The following is a 23564-nucleotide window of genomic DNA, read 5'->3' on the forward strand; positions in this document are numbered from 1 at the left end:
TAGTCATTTTGCTAAATAGTATGTACAACAACATGTTATTCAATTATATGGGATTAGGGCATAGGAAGGATGGATAGAAAAGTTATAGGTGTTCTTTTTGGTTTCTTTGGATCCTTAGACTAGCAGGCTGCAGTCAAGCTTCTTCTATATTGTACCCTTATGTTTTTTGGTTCAATTGCATCCCCTTTTGATACAAATATTATCCATTATTTTTTTCCTTGTAATTCATGATGCCTGATCAGTCTCACCATTAAGCATCCTTACAACACGCATATAATATGATAAATGGAAACAAATGATTGGATTTTGGTTTCCTTTATCTTTGATGATTAGTATTTACCAATAAATTAAATTAAACTTATAAAAAAATTCCAAATGAATAGAAATCATTTTACCATATTCATTTGAAAATAGCAAAATGGTTCCATTATTTACTCCTAAACCAACCCCTTAACAAGCAAACTACTTAAATTCACTTTGGCACTTCACTTGTTAGTTCACCTATTAACAATGACGCAACCATGGAAACAAAAACCTCTACATTACAAATATAGTCACCATTCAATCATAGTTGCAGTGTTTGACATATTTCTCCACAATAACCAAAATCTTTAGACTATGGTACATAGTGATTTACTTGTCTAAAGATCAAATAATTACTATTGTGGGACAGATTTAAAATTCATTGTAGGCATGAATAAACATAATAACCCTATAAGATAAGCATTCTATTAGTCCTATATTCTTTTGTAACAATAAAAGAAATAAACTTCTCCAACTAGAACAATCACAAACCAAAGGTAACATTAAGGGTGGCTAGAACATCACAAGCCAACCCCATAATATTCAAAAAATAAAGTAAATTGCATAATTGAATGCACAAATATGAAAGCCCTGGGATATGATGGTTCACATTATTCCTTATCACCTTAAAGAGAAAATGCATGGCTCAAAACCCTGAAAATGCAATGACAAGTATCCTTGTCCCACTTGAAATATTATAGTCATTATCATTAAACTTGTGCATAGAAGTCAATTATGTAAACCAACAAACTAAATATTTATAGCAATAGCAGTTGCATTAACTGTTAAAGAGAAAAATATGTTTCTGAGAAATTATGTAACCAGTGGAGGTGCACAAAGCAAGAAATAGTGAGGAAACATATAGGTTAAGAGATCATAAGTTAGGCATAAAATATATCCACATGAAAACACAACAAACATGCAATAAAGAGATTTATTTTTGCATCACCCTATCTAATCTACAGAATCTCTATCCGGACTTGTAGATCGCACCCATGAAGCTCCACAAAAGAAGTTCCTCCCTCATACAAAGATTGCAACCTGAGAAAGATCATTATTTTTTTAGTCAACTGGCAAGCATGAAATGTATATAACATTGTACAATAGTATTTCCCACCACTAAATGTTTATATATATATATATATATATATATATATATATATATATATATATATATATATATATATATATATATATATATATATATATATATATATATATATATACATACATACATACATATATATATATAATATATAATATAATATATATATATATATATATATATATATATATATATATACATACCAGATCCATTGTTGCCATAAAAGAATCAAAAGAGACATGTCTGTGATGATGTGTTTGTATAAGAAAAATGCAACTAAAGGAATAATTACTAACAAATATAGATTCCCTCCACCACAACATATTTGTTTGTAGAACGGTGTGAAGTTTTTTTGTTGTTTGCTTCAGTCCAGGAGGGGGAGTTCTGATGGTGAGGGTTTCCGGAATATTTTCTCGCACTGACGTAGCTTCTCCACTCGGAGGCCTGGGAATCTATGGCAGCCCCGGATAGGGATTTTGCTCCCCATGCAAAAGAACCAAAGGTGGCCACGCAGAATATGCCATACAAACGTTATTTCAAAACAACCATCTCTCAGAGGTTGACAGACCCATTCATTGGCAAGGGTTGATCGCTCTTGAGCCGGATCAGAATTTTATCCACGAGTTGAAACACATCCTGCCAAATCTAATCAACTAGAAGACAGATTCGCTCTCGATCTGGTGAGATCTGGAAGTACCTCCTTGAGCCAACAATGCCCAATACCGTTCCATTGATGCTAAGTTAAATTGCGACAGAGGGATGCATGAAAAGCCTGGCAATTTACTTCTCGATCATTTTCTTCACATTTCTGGGCACTTAATAACTGATCGCTACCCCATATTGAGAGATCAGCTCTCTATGAGGACAGAATGGTTTTCTTCCAACTTTTATTGGATCATGCGAGGATGGGTCTGCTTATTATCTTGGCAATATGGCATCGCGCCCCATATCTGGTAAACATTGAACTTGGGAACCAAAAGGGCCTCTTTGGCATGTAGGTTGGTGGTGCTCCAGCTGGCTAGATCGTGATGAAGCTCTATGCAGATGTGGTGCCGAAGATGGCTAAGAACCTCTGGGCATTGTTTCCAGATCTAACAAATCCAGACACTTTTGCAACAGATCGAGCTCCTAGTAAAACAGATCCACATAATACGGAGGTGGACCCGTTAAAAGTCTTCATCAAAATGTTGGAGGATAGACGTATCTGCTGGCGGCTCCACAAGAGGATGAGGATCCAAGACTTAAGGCATGAAATACAGCTTCACCTCAAAATACCAGCAAACAATCAAAATTTGCTTTATTCGGGACACAATCTACAGGATAATCACACACTTCAGGATTACGACATTGTCAAAGATTCAACTATCATTTAATCAATCACAGGCTCTTTCAAAGATGTAGTCGAAGGAAAGGAAAGAGCACAAACCAAACCAACAACAATTCCCAATTTACGAGGGCCCTACATCATGGAACAAAAATCTGAGACTCTTGTCCTCATAGTCTCAATGCCGAAGGTAAATTATTTATATACAGATCTTTATAACAACGCATTTATATGTAGATTTAATGGTTTTTGGCCAAAATCTGATGTTTTGCACCAATGGATTTTTGCTGCATGGTCACCTAATTGTGAAATATACCTATGCCCCAAGGGGTTTTTCATAGTCAGATTTAACACAGCACAAGAATAGGAACATATCCTTAACAAGGGTCCATGGTTCTGGGGCAATGTTGGTCTCTTCATGACCCCTTGGTTCCTAGAGTTCGATGCCAACACTATGGTGGTATCAAAAATTCCAGTTTGGGTTAGGCTGCATAACCTTCCACTACACTTCTGGCATCATAATGTTTTAATTTCCATTGGGAACTCCCTGGGAAAGTTCCTAAAGATTGATGAGGACAAACTTACAAGGGGAATATTTACTTTTTCCAGGATATGCGTAGAAGTAGATCTGAGCCAGGGACTACCAGACAGTATTACATTGAACTTCAATAGTACACAGTGGATACAACCATTAGACTACGAAAATACAACTTTTCGATGTCGTGGATGTTTACAAACAGGTCACCTACATAATGCCTGTCCACAGGCCAAAAAAGACCCCAAATGGAATAAAAAGCAACAGAAAAATCCAAAAGGGTGGTAGTATACAAACCCTCTGGAAGAAGAAGCAGAAAAAGCAGAAACAACAGGAAACAAAGCAGAATCAGATGCTCAAAAGGGCCAAAACAACACACAAAAGGAAGAGAAAAACCCCACCAATCCCTACAACCCAAGGCCCTACAACCCCCTGCAGCAACAAGAGACACAAATGGAAGTAAGTGGCAACAAACGAGCTCATGGATCAGAAGGATCTAACTCTGACAAAGAATACCCAATAAACACAAATGAAAATCAGCTGGCCATTGTAACATCCACTCCCAACGCTGGAGGTTGGCGAAAAGTGTAAAAGAAGAAAGGTAGAAAAGAATAGGCTAGCTGTAATTTTTTAATTTATTTTGTGTCCTATGAAAACAGGAACAGCTCATATGCATATGCTTTTTAGCATCTACAACATGTAATTTTGTCTCATGAATAAAATTACAATTTTTTCCAAGGGGAAAAAACATATTTATTTGTAGAATCTGGAAAAAATGAAAAAAAAATTGTAAATGTTAAAAATTAAAATACTTCTACACCAAAGCGATTAACTGTTGCAATTTCTGTGGTTATTGCTGATGTCACATGATCAAAAAGAAGATGAAATTCCAATACACAAATAGTCTCCATGAACAAAAAACCCCTTAATATTTAGGCAACGAAGAGGGTAATATCCTTCTGAGATACAGTTTCACAACAATAGTATCAACATTCCTTTCAACCATCTAGGAAGTGATTTTAATAAGCAGCGATGAAATATTGATATAGCTTTGGGTGGGTCGACAGTTTGTGCATTCCCCACTAAATTAGTCCCACTTATTTTAAGAAGCATTCTACACCATCTTGGGATTTGTTGCAACTAAAGGAATAATTACTAACAAACATAGATTCCCTCCTCCACTGCGGATTTGTTTGTAGAATCTAGAGAAAACGAAAAGAAATGTAAATGTTAAAAATTAAAATACCTTTACACCAAGGAAATTAACCACTGCAATTTCTATTGCTATTGATGATGTCACTTGTGCAAAAATGAGATGAATTTCCAATTGTCAAACAATATCCATGAAAAAAAATCAATCGATATAAGTGACCCTATTTGAAAAAGGAAAAAAATTTGCAAAAACTTTCTTGTTCAAAAGAGTTCATGATCAACTTTTTAAGTTGATTCATACCAAATCTGCAAAAATTAATATTCTCAACACCTAATTCATATAGAATAATCAATAAAACTAATATTCTATTAATTCTTTTTGTTTCATAATTTATCATTACGATGATGATTATTCAAACCTATACCTTAGTAGGTATAAACAACTCTGCATCAAACATAGAGAATCCATGGAAATATATATCGCATATATATCATCCTTTGATAAAACTCTCTATTATACACACTCAAGAACCATTGTCATTCAATGTTGAATCTTCTTAGTCATTGAAGTGACTCCCAAAATAAACGAAAACCACCACCCTGTTAATTGTAAAACCAAATTAACTTAGAAACTACACATGGATAATTCTTTACTACACACTTGTACAATGATTTGCTTCCAACTTTTGCAGTTATATCAAAAAAAGAGGCAGAAAAATTCCATTTCAGTTGGTGACCATTAAAGCTTCAATGTGTATAGGATTTGGAGAAAAGAAACCATAAGAAGGTTCTTGTCTAGTTACAAAGCGTGTGTCTATGTTATTAGGGAAAAGGTTCATATTCTTTGTGGTTACAGTGATAGTGTAGATTAGTTTATGGTTTTCCTTAGTAAAGACCAACTTTCTTGGCTTGACAGTCACAGTCACGACTCACAAGTCTCCCTTTGGAGGAATGACCCTAACTCTGTAGATGGACTGAGGAGGGCCTACATTAGTGACAATTCGAAAGAATACAATTGGGATATTCCTAGGTTGAATGAGATAAAAAAAAACCTACAAAGAACAAAGGATAGTTGATATTACCAAGAGTTATTCTTCGTGTGGGGCACTAGGCAAGCTTTTGGGTGATAACATGAATGGATTTTGTGGTATAATTAAGGTTACATAGGATTCTAACATACTCCTCACTTCTCAATACCAAAATCATAGATAAGACTGGGATCCATAGCCCTTTCAGGATGTATATGCCCTGCACCAAATTCAATAGAAGTGGAAGCATTGCCTAAGGCTTCATTAGTTGTCCTGTGACCTCTATTGTCTTGAGTATAAGCAATGGTCATAAGAGTTGATCTTACTACTACAAGGCTCCATCGTGGTTGCACTCCTTTGAGAAGGGAAACAACTCCACTCACATGAGGACAAGCCATTGAAGTCCTAGACAAGATATTGAATTGTCTACTCTTATCAATTGCAAGGCTTGATGGACTTACTGCACCGGTCCATCTTGCCAGGATATTCACACCTGGAGTAATAACATCAGGCTTGAGAATATTTAGAGTCTTTGGATTGGGTCCTCTAGAAGAAAAGGATTCTACAATAGGGGTGGAATTTATACCTAGAATGATCCCCAAGCTTGAACTTGTAGCAATGAGCCCTTTGGTGCTAGCAAATGTATTGCCTCATAAGCTCTCCTTCTTTGACCCCAATTGCACTTGTGGGCAGCATATGGACATCTGCAACAAGACCTTCACCATCTAAATCATTGTTTTCCAGGACCATATGGACTCCTCCAGCATGCTTCACCTCGGCCCCCTTTGCAATTATGGGATTGTTCCCTGTATCACACATCACTATTTTTCCTTTCACCAACTTGGGATCTAGAAATTCTTCCATGCATAAAGAAGACAAATAGCTACCCATGCTCCATAGAGATGTCCCCAACATAGACCGAGGGAAAGAAACTTGAACCCAAGAGCTTCACACTGTACAAAAAATAGAACTTTTACTCGTGGTGATTTCCATAGCAAAATCTACAAACTTAATGCAGAAAACGCCTCTTTCTAGTCGTCTGCACACATCTACAAAATAGATATTCAACACAAACCCTTAACAACAATGGGCTCTGTTGAGCCTCAAACTTGCACCTTCCTATACACCCTCTCAGCCTTCTTTTTCCACTTACTTCATCCACCAAGCTGTTAAATCATTGCATTATAGTCTAAAAAGAGCTTCTGACATGGTTTTCTAACTATGCTTATGACTGTTGTTTGGTTTAGATTTTTGTTCAGGCAGCTGTGGAAACTGATAGCACAGGTTTCCGTAGCCATTTTGTTAAAGGCTATGCTACAGGTGTCCTATGAAGAAACGAACCACATGGGCAAGCTACAAGTGACGTGTACATGGAACTTGTCCCTTCAAATCAGCCAAATCATCCATAAATGGTCACGGTCAACAAGGGTCAAAGGCAAAGCCAACCAAGGAATTTAGCGGTGGCACGTCTCTGTTTTGAGCACGTGAAGGTTTACGTGGCACAGTCCTCAGCTCACGGAGATATCGGCACACCTGGAGATCAACCCTGTAACCTGAATCCAGCAGCTACCACTCCGAGGATTTAGTGGACATGATGACCATTATGCTAGATCTCGGGCTGAGGAGATCTACGTGTCTCTGGCAACGCAGTTAATAGCATAGGATTTAGGAGTTAGTTACAGCACTTTTCATTAAAAATAACGCGTTGATAAATGCTGTGTGGTTAAGCTTTTGGAGATGTAATTTTGACTGTTGTTATCACCCCACTGTACTCTGTTTTACGTGTTTTGTTGTTGCTTTAATACATGAGAAGACTACTTTCCTGAGCTCGTTTTTGTGACTGTTCATTGACTGGCTGAGGTTGCAGAGGGCCCCTGTACACCAGAGCCTTGTATAGTTTCTACTTGCTTTCATTTATTGTTTTCTTTCAATCATTGCTTGTATATATAGTGTGTTGTTCTAATGATCATTGCTGTCTATATTTCCTTTATGTTTCTTTTCTAACTGTTAGCTGATCAGTGCTTCTTTTACAGGTTTTGTTGTAGGTAGCCCGGGCAGATTTACATATCTTTTTAGATAACTACTGACATATGAGATCATCTTGTCCTTCCTACTAATTTTCATTTTCTGAAGTTTAATTCCAGCACTGTCATTTTTCAAATTGTGTTTTGCTTATTTATTTTTCTGCTACTTAGACATCATACTAATCATTTGTTTATGGTTTCTTTCTATAGTCAAGTGACTCTATTAGTAAGGAATCAGAATATTACTTATTGTAGTGTGATTTAGTTTGCTTTCTTGCAATTTAGATATCATATTGCTTAACTTGTTCATGCTTGCTTCCCATAAGGCAGATTGAGTTGAAGGGTAAAGGATCAGAAGAGTTGAAGTAGTGTGAATTAGTTGCTTTGCTTTCAGTCTTTGAGTTTCTTTCAGTCTTTGAGTTGCTTTAAGTTCAGTTTTTACTTTCTTTTTCATACAGCAGTAAGGATACTCGGCCATTGTCATTAGTTCACTGTTTGATACATTTACTTCCTCTTAAGAATTGATTTCATTACAGTGATTTTAGAGCTTTATTTTTGAACACTTTTAAGTTTGAAAAATCACTGTAGAAATCACCATTACCATCCATACGTAACTTTCATTTTTGCCATCACACATTAGGGAATCCATAAAAGATAAATCCAAAAACAAACTAAAAAACTCAAAAACGACAAAAGACTAAGAAAATGGTTATCTTGTACATATAGTACACTTCACTTCGTTAGTTTACGAATCCCGGATTGACATTTTAATAAGCAATTTAGAACACACTAAATTGACCAAACATTTTGGGGCCGTTGTCGGGGAAGTGAAACTAGATAGCCAATTTCTTAAAAAAAAAAAATTCAAGGAAGGAAAATTGATAACCTCTCAAAGTATGCTCTCCTCTTGCACTTAGTGTGATCTGTAGGATCAATAAAGAGAAAGTTATTGGTTTAATAGTTTCTTGAGTATGCTCTCTTCTTGCACCTAGAGTGATCGGGAAGATCAGAAAGAGAATTATTAGGCTGACTTGAAGAAAAATAAAAATGATATGCATAGAGCAAGAGATTCTAGGGGAAGGTTTTTAGCTAGAGCCAAGAGTTCAATTTTCACAACTCCTTCTACCTCAAGGAATAGACAAGAGACACCTCCATCATCTCCAACCTACACTCCTAGCCCTAGGATTCCTGGAATTCAAGAGGCAGTAGTTGAGTTAGGAGACTCTTCCTCACCATCCATCGAATCTGAATTAGGAAAAGATCCTTTATTTTCTTCTACAGGGAGACACATTGTAATTGAAGAAGTAGAATCATCTGAGGAAGAAGAGGGAGAAATTCCTCCTCGTTCGCCATTAGTAGAGGAACCAGAGGACTCTGAAATCTCTTAGAAAACTACCATGACAGAAGAGGGAGTTAACGGATTTGGTAGAGGTAGAGGTAGAGGAGGGGGAGGAGGAAATAATGGAGGAGGTAGAGGTAACAATGGGGGAAATAGGGATGGAGATAACTCATTTGGATTTCCTATAGTCGATGAGGATTCTTGAGCAAGAATGAAAAATATTTCACCATCTGTCCTCCAAAAATTTCATGGGTTAAGAAATGAAGATCCTGAAACATTTCTATTTGAGTTTGAGGTCGTGTGTCGAACCTATGATTATCTGGAAGACTCTCAAAAACTCAAACTGTTTCCTTCAACATTGAAAGGAGCTGCTTTGAAATGGTTCATGGGATTACTCACTCAATCCATTAGGACTTGGAATGATATGAAACAAACATTTCTGGATAGATACATGGATTATTGTATGCCTACCAACCACAAGGATGAAGTATTTAAAATGGTACAAAGAGAAGATGAAAACTTGGAGGATTTACTTGAAAGATTCCAATAAAATCTGAAAAGAGCAAAAATGAGTAACTTAGATGAGGAAACCTTGAAAGCCCTTCTATTAAAAGCCATTAGAGATGAATGGATAGATATTTTGAACATGATGGGAAAAGGAGACATATCTCAACTTCCACTTCATGATATAGCAGAACTGTGTGTCCATCTCTCAAGAGGAAAATCTAAAACTGGAAAAGGGCCTAGAGATCCTTCTCTCGTCAGAGCAAACAAATCTACAACTGGATCAGTAAGTAGGGCTGAGATTGGCAATATGCTTGATGAATTAAAAACTGATATCTTAGGGAGTCTTAGTGAGCAACTAGACACTCTTAAGATCCACAATAAGCAGAAAGCAGAAGCTGAAGCTTTAGCCATCTTTTGCCCAAAATGTAGAAAAAAACATGCTCTAAGGGAATGTCCCTTGGATGCAAAAGTTATAGAAACATGTGCGATTTGTTCAGAGAATCATGAGACCAAGGATTGTCCTTCAATTCCTGGGCTCAAAACTGTCTTCCAAGAAGATCCAAATACAATTGAGTCTCTCTGTTTTGTTGCAAGGAGACCTTGGCAGGGGCAACAAAACCAAAAGTTTAATAACTCTATGAACTTTCAAACCCCACCAAATTGGAATCCTTGGCAACAACCTTGGTCCCAACCTTAAAATTCTTTTCAATCATGGGTACAAGGCATGCAAAATCCTTATGGGAGATTTACTCAATTTTATCAATATCCTCCATCTTTTCAAAACCAACAAGCTCCACAACTTCCAAATCAAAACCCACAACTATCATTGCCATTTCAACAACAACAACCCTCTCAACAGAACCCAAATTCTCAACTCTTGCTTCCATTCCAACAGAAGTCAAATCAACTTCCTTCTCAGCCATTGCCAAACCCCAATAATAAAAACCCTCAAAATGCTTACATGGTAGAAGGTCAACAATTTCCTGCCTATATGATTGTTCCCCTCAATGATGTACAACTCAGATCTGGTAGAGTTCTAGATAAACCTTCTATAGATGCCCAAAATCAAAGCATTTCTGAGGAAGAATCTCTTGAAGCCAATAAGGGTTCTGAAGCATCTCTTCAAAACCCAAACACTCAGAAAGAAAAAGAAAAAGAGCTAACCCCCACAACTCCTATAGTTGAGCAACCGGCATCTTCATCCACACCTCTTTTTCCTGAAAGATTACAAATTGACAAAGGGGTGGAAAAACAAATCTTGTTGCCTAACTATGATTTTCTAGATGAATTGAAGAATGTATGTATCAAGATTCCCTTGTTACAAGCCATTAGAGAGATTCCTATTCTAGAAAAAACAATAAAGGAGTTGAGTCTTAAAAGACCAGGAAGGAAACCTAGAGACACAAGAAGAATCCACCTGGTAGGGAAAATTGTAGACATCATGATGGGAAAAATTACTATGCAGAAATATGTAGATCACGGTAGTCCAATTGTCAAAACAAATATCAATGGGGTTGAAATTCCAAATACTTTGATTGATTTAGGGGCTGCTATCAACATTATGAGTAGACAGACTATGGAACAACTGAAACTTCCTAATCTTCTCTTTACACCTACTTTACTGCAACTTGCAGGTCGATCAATTATTAAACCAGATGGTGTATTAGAAGACATTTCAGTCTCCTTAGACTCTTGGGAATATCCAGTAGATTTTATGATTTTAACCCCCAAGAGTAATTTAGGAGGACACCCTCTCATCTTAGGAAGACCTTGGCTAGCCATAGCCGATGCTTTCATCAGTTGTAGGTCTGGGGATATGTATATTTCTGATGGTAATTCGACAAAGAAATTCAATCTGTATCCTCCAACAAAAGCAATTATAGAAATAGGAGATAATGAGTGGATTGATGATGAAGATACTATACAACCTGTCTTTACCATTTCTGAAGTTAGTGAAGATAGTCAAATTCTGAACACATTAGAAAACTTTGAAACATCTTCAGAATATGACCACACACAATTTCAGTTAGATTCCGACATTCAGTATTTATCATCTAGACAAATGTCTCTTTTCTCTATGGAAAATTTTTGTAGTTCCGCCATTGAGATCTTTCCAGGAAAAACATTGAATATCAACAAAAATCTGGAAAGATCACAACAGGAAGAACTAACTAAAATCTTGCAAAAACATTCTACTGCATTTGCATGGGAATATACTGATATGAAAGGTATTGACCCTAAGACTTGCATTCATCACATCTACATTGAGGAAAACAGTAGACCAATCAGACAACCTCAGAGAAGGATGAATCCAAACCTTAGGGAGATAGTGAAAGAAGAGCTCCAAAAGTTACTTAATGTAAACTTCATTTATCTAATTTCAGATAGCCGATGGGTTTCTCCTTTGGTTATAGTACCTAAAAAGAATGGTAAATGGAGGGTATGCATTGATTACAGGGAATTGGAAAAAGCAACTTTGAAGGATCACTTTCCTTTACCCTTTATCGATCAGGTATTAGATACTTTAGCAGGCAAAAAGTATTTTTCATTTTTGGATGGTTTTAGTGGTTACAATCAGATTCAGGTAGCACTTGAAGATCAGGACAAGACCGCATTTACCTGTCCATGGGGAAATTTTTCTTACCGAGTACTTCCTTTTGGATTATGTAATGCACCCACAACATTTCAAAGGGCAGTACTAGGAATCTTTTCCGATCTAATCCATGATTGTGTAGAGGTTTATATGGATGATTTTACAGTTTATGGTAATTCGTTTGAAGAGGCATTAGAGAATTTGGACAAAGTCCTTATAAGATGTAAAGAAACAAACCTATCATTAAGTCATGAAAAATGCTTTATGATGTTTACTGAAGGGATTGTTTTAGGACATCATATTTCAGGGGATGGGATTAAAGATGATAGATCAAAAGTTGAAGTCATCTCCAAGTTGCCTATTCCAAATTGTCAAAAAGATGTTAGAAGTTTTCTTGGATTTACTAGATACTATAGAAGATTTATTGAAAACTTCACCAAAATAGCATCTCCACTCTTCAAATTACTTACAAAAGTCTGTGAATTCACATGGGATCCTGATTGTCAATCTGCATTTGAAACTTTGAAAACAAGAATATCTGAAGCACCCATTTTGAGAGGGCCGAATTGGAAACTTCCTTTCCATATTTCCACAGATGCTTCAGATACAGCTCTAGGAGTTGTGTTGGGACAAAAGGATTTAGTTCCTTATGCCATTTACTACACCAGTAAAAATTTGACTCCCACTGAGTTAAACTATACTGTGATTGAGAAAGAGTTCTTAGCTGTTGTTCATGCAATCAATAAGTTTAGACACTATATAACTAGCTATGAAACTTTTGTCCATACTGATCATTCTGCAATTAGATATCTCGTGAATAAACCTATTACTAATGGAAGAGTTACAAGATGGCTCTTACTTTTACAAGAATTCAATATTACTGTGTTGGATAGACCAGGGAAACAAAATATAGTAGCTAATTTCTTGTCTAGAATCCAAAATACTAATGAAGATTCTCCTGTAGAGGATAAGTTCCTATATGAGTATTTATTTGCAATAACTACTAAGACTCCTTGGTATGCAGATATTGCTAACTATTTGGCTACAGGAAAGCTACCTCCACATCTATTTCGTGGTGAAAAAAGAAAAATTATTCAGGAGAGTTCAAGTTATTCATGGATTTCTAATGAATTGTTTAAAACAGGGCTAGATTGTGTGATCAGAAGATGTGTTCGGGAAGATGAAATGCCTGACATCCTCAAGGCATGTCATGATGAACCATGCGGTGGACACTTTGCTGATAAAAGGACGGCCTATAAAATCCTTTCTTTAGGATATTATTGGCCTTCCCTTTTCAAAGATGCAAAACAATATGTCAGAAGGTGTGACAGCTGCCAAAGAGTTGGGTGACCGACTCTTTCAAATGAAATGCCATTACAACCACAGGTACTCATCGAACCCTTTGAAAAATGGGCTTTAGATTTCATTGGACCTATTAATCCACCATCTAAACAGAGAAAGTATATATTGGTATGCACTGATTATGTCACTAAATGGGTAGAAGCTAAAGCATTACCTTTTGCCACTGAAAATTCAGTTGTTCAATTTCTTTTTGAGGATATTTTTACTCATTTTGGTGTCCCAAGAGAAATTGTGACAGATCAGGGAAGTCAATTTACATCTAACTTGATGGAGAAGCTGATGGAAGAATACAAAATCAAGCACAAAAAATTCACTCCTTACCATCCGCAAGAAAATGGCCAAGTGGAGTCTACAAACAAAGTTCTTGAGAACATCATCACCAAAACTGTTCATCTACACAGAAGAGATTGGGCAGAAAGGCTTCCTGAAGCCTTATGGGCCTACAGAACTACATGGAAGAATACAACAGGACATTCTCCCTATGAACTTGTTTATGGGAAAGAAGTCCTACTTCCCATTGAGTTTCAAGTCAAGACTTTCAAGATGGCAGTCCAGTTGGGGATGAATCTATCAGAAGCCCAAAAGCACAGATTGGAGCAGCTGAATGAGCTAGATGAGATCAGACAAGAAGCAATTTTAAGGACTGATCTAGTTCAACATCAAAGAGCTAAGTGGCATGACAGATACATCAAAGAGAGAAAGTTTCAAGAGGGAGATTGGGCGTTACTGTTTGATTCCAAATTTAAAGACTTCAAAGGAAAATTTCAGACTCATTGGATTGGGCCATATGAGATTGACAAAGTCTTTAACAATGGAGCAGTAAGAGTAAAGACCATTGATGAATTTCAAACTCCTCTCATTGTGAATGGCCACTGATTGAAAATTTATCATAAGCCACTCTCAAAAGAGGAATTTGTCAAAATGTTCCAAGAGAATTCTGTAATAAGGCTGGTGGAGAAGAATCCTTCTTCCCCACCAGCCTAACCTTTGTTTCTTTCAGTTCTTAAAAATAAATAAATAAATAAATATGTGTATAGGCCTGAAAACCAATCACGGATTGGCGGTCTTATGCAGAAAATGTAGAGTGAAAATCAGGGACATCTGACACTCTATATTTTCCAAAAAAGAAAAACCTTCTCTCTTTCTTTTTCCATTTTCACTCCACCTCATTTGCCATTTCACTCCATCTCCATCTCATTCTCATTTCCATTTCACTTCACTCCACTTCATTTTCATTTCATTCCACTCATTCCATTTCATTTCATCAATGAAAGTCCCTTTTAGGACTATTTTCATTCAGTTAGTTCTTCTCTAACTATCTTTGTTCAGCTAAGTGGGTGTTGTCTCAGTTTCCGCAGCTGGAAGCCGTTTCCGCAGCCAGAAGCAGTTTCCGCGGCCAGAAATGATTTCCGCAGCCACCATCACTCTGTTTTTCAAATTTACAGTCAACTGTTAGTGCAATAATCATGAAATGCAAGTGTAATTGAGCTGAAGACATGGGGCATCTCCAAGACATCAAGGAAGAGCAATTGGTTAGAAGCCTTGAGCAAGAAATGACAAATTTTCCAAAGGTATGAGCAAATTTTTTTATCAAATAACAATTCAAGTCATAATTACGCATAGTTATCAAACCATAAAAAGTTCTACTACGTGCAATGATTTGATACGATGGCTCCATTAAACCACTCCTATTCCACGATATCACTCCACACGCCTTGCATTCATTTCTCCAACGGTCTCATGATTATTTTGAGTTTAAAATCAAGATTGACTGCACTTTCATTTATTACCCGTACTCATGAGACGTGACCTATTTCGTTACAGTTCTTCTTAGCCGCATTTTCCACAGCCATCCATTGAGACGTGTAACATTTCATACACAGTCATCTGATTCAAAAGAATCCCGACGTTACTCCATTCGTTTACCACTCCATTAATACAATACTCCTCACATGCATCTGCATTTTATTTTATGAACTCGTTCACTGCTGCTCACCCTCTGTTCCTCCTATAATTCAGGTATTTCCATTCCTTGTTCTCCATTTTCAATTGCAACCACTACAGTTTATTCTAAACCCCGATTGTAGCCACTATAGTCTATCCTAAACCCTGTAACCGAGCCATTTTTTTTCTCTGAACCCTCACACGCAGAAGAGCTCTCAGTTGAAATTCAAAACAGAGGATGGGAAAATTACTGAGAGCAGAGCCAGAAGGACCGAAATACTTGGAAGGTTATCCTCAAACTAAAGAATTGCTGAAGAAAGCCAGATGGTTACGATTTATCCAAAAGTTTAAAGGCCATAACAAGGAGGTGCCCAAAGCTTTTGCACGGTCTTTTGATGGTCAAACAGTGGAGATTGGAGACTTGAAGCTCACGGTGACTGAAACCACAGTAGTAGCTGCCACAGGCCTACCTCAGGAAGGTGAGAGGTGGTTTAAAAATAAAAGTGTGGATGATCAGATATGGAGAATTATGCTACAAAACCAAGGAATGGATACCACCGTGTTTACAAGAGGCATCCCTATTCATGCACTAAAAGAGGAATGGTCTTGTCTGTTGTTAGTTATCCAAAAACTTATCACGTGTGAATGACGTTTTGGTTCTATGTATATGTATCATGTTAGACTGATGATGAATTTCTTAGAGGGTCACACTCTTAATTTGCCTCATTTTTTGCTGTTGAGTTTGAAAAAGATGAGTATTACAGCTCAAAAACACATAGGCAACATTGAACCTCATCTATATCATCATGGACTCATAAAAATTCTTATTGAGGACCAGCTAAATAAAACTAAAGATACTTGGGAGAAATTCTTGATAAGAAACTACTTCCAAGAGCCATCTGAGGCCTCTGGAAGTAGTCCACCAAAGATTCCAAGAAAAAGTAGGAGGAAAGAAAAGGATACCACAATCCAAGACTCCCCTACTACAGAAACTCAAGAAGGAAAAGAGAACAAAATTAAAGACAAGAAACAGAAAAAAGGGAAAGAAAAAAGGACCATTCAAGAAGTCTACCCCTCTCCTGAGAAATCCATAGAGGATGATCATCAAACACTGTCAGAGAGATTATTAAATCTTCAAGAACAAGCTGTTATAGCAAAGAAAAAGCAAAAAGGAAAACAGAGTACACAAGTAAAGAGTACTAGTCCATACTTAAGGAGGAGCACTAGGCTAAGAGGAAATGGGAGTAAAACCCAAGAAAAACAGCCTCACTTTATCGATTTAGGTCAGCCAAGCATTGAATCAAGTCCTCCACATGATGAAAGCCCTTTTCGGCCAGAAATAGAGAGCAGTCATCCTCCTCCACCAGATTTTGAGCTTAGTCCAAGAAAGACACCTGAGGTAGATCCCAATCAGCAAGAGGTATATAACTACCTGGAATCCTTAGAACAATCAGCTGCAGGTCCGAGTACCACTCTGCCACTAGATGCACAAGTTCAGTCCTTGAAACAGGAGGTATTTGAATTAGAAGTCCTAAATAGGCATATCAAGCAGAAAAATGAAGCACTCAAAGAGCAGAGTAAAGTAGATAAAATTATCCATGATAACACTATGCTTCATTTAGGACTGTGGCAAAAGAAAAACAAGAAATTGAAGAAAAAGTGCAAAAAGTTAAGGAGAGCATTGATTAATCTCAAGTTCAAATGTCTAGTCAGGAAACCCAGGATGATGTTAGCACCAAAGAAGAAGAAAAGAGGGCTAGATGTCCTAGCAGAAGCCTCAGAACATATGGATTAGAGGGTCCAATGACTAAATTTTGGTTGCATGAGGAAATGCAACACCTTCACAGTGGGGGTATGTTGAGCCTCAAACCTACACCTTCCTATACACCCTCTCAGCCTTCTTTTTCCACTTACTTCATCCACCAAGCTGTTAAATCATTGAATTATAGTCTAAAAAGAACTTCTGACATGGTTTTCTAACTATGCTTATGACTGTTGTTTGGTATATTTTTGTTCAGGCAGCTGCGGAAACTGATAGGTTTCCGCAGCCATTTTGTTAAAGGCTATGCTACATGTGTCCTATGAAGAAACGAGCCACATGGGCAAGCTACAGGTGACGTGTACATGGAATGTGTCCCTTCAGATCAGCCAAATCATCCATAAACAGTCACGGTCAACAAGGGTCAAAGGCAAACCCAACCAAGGAATTTAGCGGTGGCACGTCTCTATTTTGAGCACGTGAAGGTTTACGTGGCACAGTCCTCAGCTCACGAAGATATCGGCACACCTGGAGATCAACCCCGTAACCTGAATCCAGCAGCTACCACTCCGAGGATTTAATGGACATGATGAGCATTACGCTAGATCTCGGGCTGAGGAGATCTACGTGTCTCTGGCAACGCAGTTAACAGCATAGGATTTAGGAGTTAGTTACAGAACTTTTCATTATAAATAACGCGTTGATAAATGTTGTGTGGTTAAGATTTTGGAGATGTAATTTTGATTGTTGTTATCACCCCACTGTACTCTGTTTTACGTGTTTTGTTGTTGCTTTAATACACGAGAAGACTACTTTCCTGAGCTCGTTTTTGTGACTGTTCATTGACTGGCCGAGGTTGCAGAGGGCCCCTGTACACCAGAGCCTTGTATAGTTTCTACTTGCTTTCATTTACTGTTTTCTTTCAATCATTGCTTGTATATATAATGTGATGTTCTAATGATCATTGCTGTCTATATTTCCTTTATGTTTCTTTTCTAACTGTTAGCTGATCAGTGCTTCTTTTACAGGTTTTGTTGTAGGTAGCCCGGGCAGATTTACATATTTTTTTAGATAACTACTGACATATGAGATCATCTTGTCCTTCCTGCTAATTTTCATTTTCTGAAGTTTAATTCCAGCACTGTCATTTTTCAAATTGTGTTTTGCTTATTTATTTTTCTGCTACTTAGACATCATACTACTCATTTGTTTATGGTTTCTTTCTATAGTCAAGTGACTCTATTAGTAAGGAATCAGAATATTACTTATTGTAGTGTGATTTAGTTTTCTTTGTTGCAATTTATATATCATATTGCTTAACTTGTTCATGATTGCTTCCCATAAGGCAGATTGAGTTGAAGGGTAAAGGATCAGAAGAGTTGAAGTAGTGTGAATTAGTTGTTTTGCTTTCAGTCTTTGAGTTGATTTAAGTTCAGTTTTTACTTTCTTTTTCATACAACAGTAAGGATACTGGGCCATTGTCATTAGTTCACTGTTTGATACATTTACTTCCTCTTAAGAATTGATTTCATTACAGTTATTTTAGAGCTTTCTTTTTGAACACTTTTAAGTTTGAAAAATCATTGTAGAAATCACCATTACCATCCATACTTAACTTTCATTTTCGCCATCACACACTAGGGAATCCATAAAAGATAAATCCAAAAACAAACTAAAAAACTCAAAAATGACAAAAGACTAAGAAAATGGTTGTCTTGTACATATAGTACACTTCACTTCGTCAGTTTACGAATCCTGGATTGACATTTTAATCAGCAATTTAGAACACACTAAATTGACCAAACAAGCTCGTGGGAGTTTGAGCAGCAGTTTTCGAAGTTTCATTATCTATATCAAGGTGAAGGGTTGGGTCCATAGCATCAGTGAGTGGCACAAGCATCATGCTTTGTACAGACCACAGATTGTGGCATAGTGTTATAGACATTTTTGTGCCTTACAGCTATAAGCATGAAATTTCCATAATCCAAGGGATCCAAAGTCCCTAAAAGTGATGTTCCTGCCCCTAAAGGAACAAGGTCAACCAATGACAGCTTCTCCCAGAAGTTCTCCACCAGAAATTGCTCAAAACTGGTCAAATCAGGATCAATTCAGAAGCTCCACTAGCTGCCTGCGTTGCAAAGCACCCAAATACACTGTCTAGGTGCGTTGCAACGCACTTGAATGCACTACCCAGGTGCGTTGAGCGGGAAATGACAAGTGGCAGAGTCATTCAACGAGGTGGAGAGACAATGGAAGCTTCCAAAATCTTCTCCAATGACACTTGCCTCACTGAATTCGACCAGTGATGAGTAAGAGGCTCTCAGTCTCCAAGTGGAAGCAAGAACTGATAGAGAGAAGCCACAAGTCAAAACATAAGCTGACTCATCCTCTCTGCTTACATCTATATATGGATCCCTCATCCCAGAGATCCAGAGGCTGGAATTTTGTACTTTGCAGAGAATTGCTGTTGGTTTGAGATTGAGATTAGTACATTGGGTGATTTATGCTTTGTTGGAGGAGAGGAAGGGATTCCTTTGCTGGGAGGTAGATGCTGGATCGGGACTCACTTTCAAGGTTGTATCTCCTCTTGGACTTTCTTATCATATCAATAAAATTATTTGAGTTTCTCCTACATGCTGTGTATCAATGATGTTTTGTTATTTTTGCATGTTTAGCTTAATCTGATCCTATGCTTTTTATGAGTGTAAATTTATATCTTCGTGTAGTTTCTCTCTTTTGTGATCTTGCAGGAATTCGGTGAAGCTGGGCTGGTAAGGGAACAGGGAGCTGGGAGCTATTGAAGAGAGGAGCGATTGGATCAGCAAACTAACGAAAGACACAGGTTAGTTACATCCTTCCTCTTCATTTACATTTCATAAAGAAGAATACTCAAGTAGTTTTCCTTGTTTGTTGCTAAGGCACTATCACACCTTAGAGTGGGATAGGGGCGTTCTGAATAGATACTTTTCCCAACAACACATAGGTTATGAGTACCTTGCATAGCAATCAGGATGGTATCATGAATAGTCACCATGAGCAGCCACAACCCCAATAATGCTAAGTCTGCTCACTCGACGTAATCCTTTATCATAACAACAGCAAGAAAAACCAAACCCTATCACGACTGAAGTTTAGGATAAACACCTGGCAGACCCAGAGAACGCGACCTGGCGGACAATCAATCTCTAAAATTTCACTACCAACAACCTCATAATAGAATGTCTATCAGCATAATTAATCAACATTATGATTTTTTTTTATTATCTACTAATTAAACTATAGATATAATAAAAAAGTTATTAATATTTATACTTTATTAATTAATCATTTATGAATATTTATTAATAATAATAATAATATTTTTTTGCTTTACCATTATTTCATTTGATTTAAAGTTATTCAATAATTTTCATTGCTTTATAAAAAAGACATATTTTAAGATTTAATATATATTCATACATTAAATTGTGGAGTTGTCTTTAGTGTGACTTTTTGGAGATTCTGGTAACGGAATCTGGCGGAAAAAATTGAGGTTAAATCTTGATTTGTATTATTTAAAATGGTTTTTTAACTGCATATTTGGATTTAGCACCCTGAAAAACCCCTGGGATGCTTTGATTGTGCAGAAATTAGCTATCAAACTTCCAATTTCAATAAATTGCTGCCGAATTTTGACTGGAAAAACCCACCGGAAAAGCTTCCAAAAAGTCTCTTTAAAGACAACTCCTTAAATTGTTATTAAAATATTTTATTTAAACTAAAATTTTAAAATATATTTATTTAAATTAAAATTTTAAAATATTTTTATTATTAATATTTTATTATTTTAACAATATAATATATTATTAATTGTATTTTAAACTTAACTTATACATTTTTATACTTAATATTATTAATTCTATTTAAAAAAAAAATTATATATATATATATATATATATAATTTATTTAATCAAAGTAATAATATCCATATATTTTTAAATAATAATTGTATTTTTTTATTTTCTAGATTTTATCTTTTTTAAACCATGATGAATTGGTAACTTGTTAGAGTAAGTTGGGTCAAACTCAAAATCAAACCTAGTGGTAGATATCACCTTCAAAGATTCCTTTGGTAACATCTTCTTCCAACAAACCATTTAAAGCTTTACCATTTTATCCCTCAACATTGAAAACCACAACTTATTGGTCCCTACCAAGGCAGGACTCTAGCAATAAATTTGCAATTTGACTGCTATTAGTTTAGCATTGACTTATGCAAAACCTATTGTTAAACATTAGAAATAAATTACATATTTTTTATTATAATTTAAAAAATTAATATGAACCATTTGATTGGACAAAAATTTTGATGTCTTATTTCAGCCTTAACATTGTATGTCCCAGTCTCACTGATAAACTCTATTAACTCTGAAATATCAGTAGTAATCAAGGTCATTGTATGCCATCATGATTTACATTTTGACATGTTGATAGTTCCAACTAATATGTGTCGTTAAATACTATTGATTATCATAATTGACCTAACCGCCTATAATAACTGCAAGTTATAGTATCATTGTTCTTATCCATTAAGTCAAGAGCATTGCTTTTAAGTTCTATGCTTAATGAATTGAGTGAAGAGGATTTGAGGCAAGAGATAGAGGCCTAGGTTCTTGTTTATGCGTTAGATTTGGGTAGGAGACAAGAATGGCTTGTGATAATTTTTATTAGGCTCAAATCGAGTAGTATATCCAAGAATTTCTTACTACTTACTAACATTTGATTCACATATGACTTGATTTCTATAGTAGAGCACAGTGGGATGATAATAGGACTCAAGGTATGCTAAAATATTAAGAACAAAACTTACACATAAATATCAATATTCAAGCCTAAAATTGAGCCTAATTATGTAGTTTAATTTAAAAGTTACATTAGAGAACTTTTGAGGTCCAAAATGGGCTTCCTAAGAAAAATGTACAACCAAAATAAACTTTATAAGAACCAATAGGATCAAGATGATGATGTCAACCATGGGGGATGATTCGCCATTTTGGGGTAAAAGAGTAAAAAGATTAAAAAATAATAAAACTACTTTTTCAACTTGTATTTTCAACTTATCTCCCTAAGGATTTACTCAAATTTCGAGTGAGATTACTCGTTGGATGCAAAGTTTATCTCCTCATCCAAGGAATACCCATGTTGCATACTTTCGATGGACCCTACTACACGAAAAATGAGAAATACATGAGAAAACATGATTGCAATCACGTTTTTCATATATTTCTCATTTTTCGTGTAGCAGGGTCCATCGAAAGCATGCAACATGAGTACTCTTTGGATGAGGAATCCAATTATGCATCCAACGAGTGTTCTCGCTCAAAATTTGAGTAAACCCATAGGGAGATAAGTTGAAAATACGAGTTGGAAAAATAGTTTTTTCTTTTTTCCCTCTAAAATTTGATGTTGTAATCTAATCTTATTTTATTATTTTCACTGTTATTTTATAATCTCCTTAGGAGGCCCATTTTAGACCTCAAAATTCCCCTAATGAAGCCATAGATGTTGATTTTTATCTATAAAATCTACATAGTCATCCTTTTGGCTTTACGTGTATGCACTAAGGCTAAGGGATTTGTTAATCTATATAAAACATCGGTATAATGATTCACCTATATTTATAAAAGGAAATGGTTGTAAATCACATTATCGGTTTTCATTTCGTTATTGGTTTTAATATATCTTGACGTAATGCTAAATTTTGGTTGCAAGAGTAAATGACTTCCCCATGGAGAAATTTGATCCATCACTTGATGAAGCATTGAATGATACATGGCATATAAATTATTGTTTAGAGCATTTGTGCTACATACTTAAAGCTATAAGGTATAAGTGAAGAACTGTGACATTCATAATCTATTTCATTCCATTATTATGTATACTGTAATCAAACACAAAAGAGAATATGAGTATAATTCTTTGTGCAGAGTCCTTGTGATGCACTATTAGATACAATTACGGTTTTAATTATTATTTTTTCCAAAGCACAGAAGGTGAAAAATCCAAAAGCTATAATATGATGTTTTGTAGGGAAGGTGTGGATGTTTGTGGATTCTTTGCTTGGTCGCTTATGGATAACTTTGAATGGGGATTTGGCTATACATCTCAATTTGGTTTTATTTATATTGATTATAAAGATAGTTTGAAGAGATATCCTGAAGCATCTACTCATTGATATAAAAGGTTCTTGTTGGAATGATGAAAAAACTATCTCATGCTCCATTGAGCTTAGTCACTCAACCAAGGAAAGTCTGGAAAAATATTCAGGCTAAATGTATACATTTGTAATTGGTTAAAAGAAATAGGTTATTCACTCTGGAGAGTAGATTTTACATGTATCCTCCTCCATCAAACACAAATAATTAATTAGGTGCATCACGCATTGATATTCTTTATTCTAAGGACGTTACTGTATTTCCTAAAGGTATACTCCATTTTGAATTGAATGTTGGAAACATGGAAGATGAGTATTTATCGGCATTAACAATGAAAATCCTACACTTTGGTATGCATGTATCCAACTAATTATATCTTCGTTTTAATTTGAAAC

The 23564-nt window shown here is 36.1% G+C and overlaps 1 pseudogene; it reads right to left on the reverse strand.

The window, feature by feature from the left end:
• Window positions 1-5144: 5144 nt before the first annotated feature.
• Window positions 5145-6338, reverse strand: LOC149207338 (subtilisin-like protease SBT1.5 pseudogene; annotated as a pseudogene).
• Between the last annotated feature and the right edge of the window lie 17226 nt (window positions 6339-23564).

The sequence above is a fragment of the Pinus tabuliformis genome, chromosome 1_2 (genome assembly GCF_031772625.1).
Source record: "Pinus tabuliformis cultivar Carrire ecotype Pingquan chromosome 1_2, CPIR1, whole genome shotgun sequence".
In the NCBI taxonomy this organism is placed as follows: Eukaryota; Viridiplantae; Streptophyta; class Pinopsida; order Pinales; family Pinaceae; genus Pinus; species Pinus tabuliformis.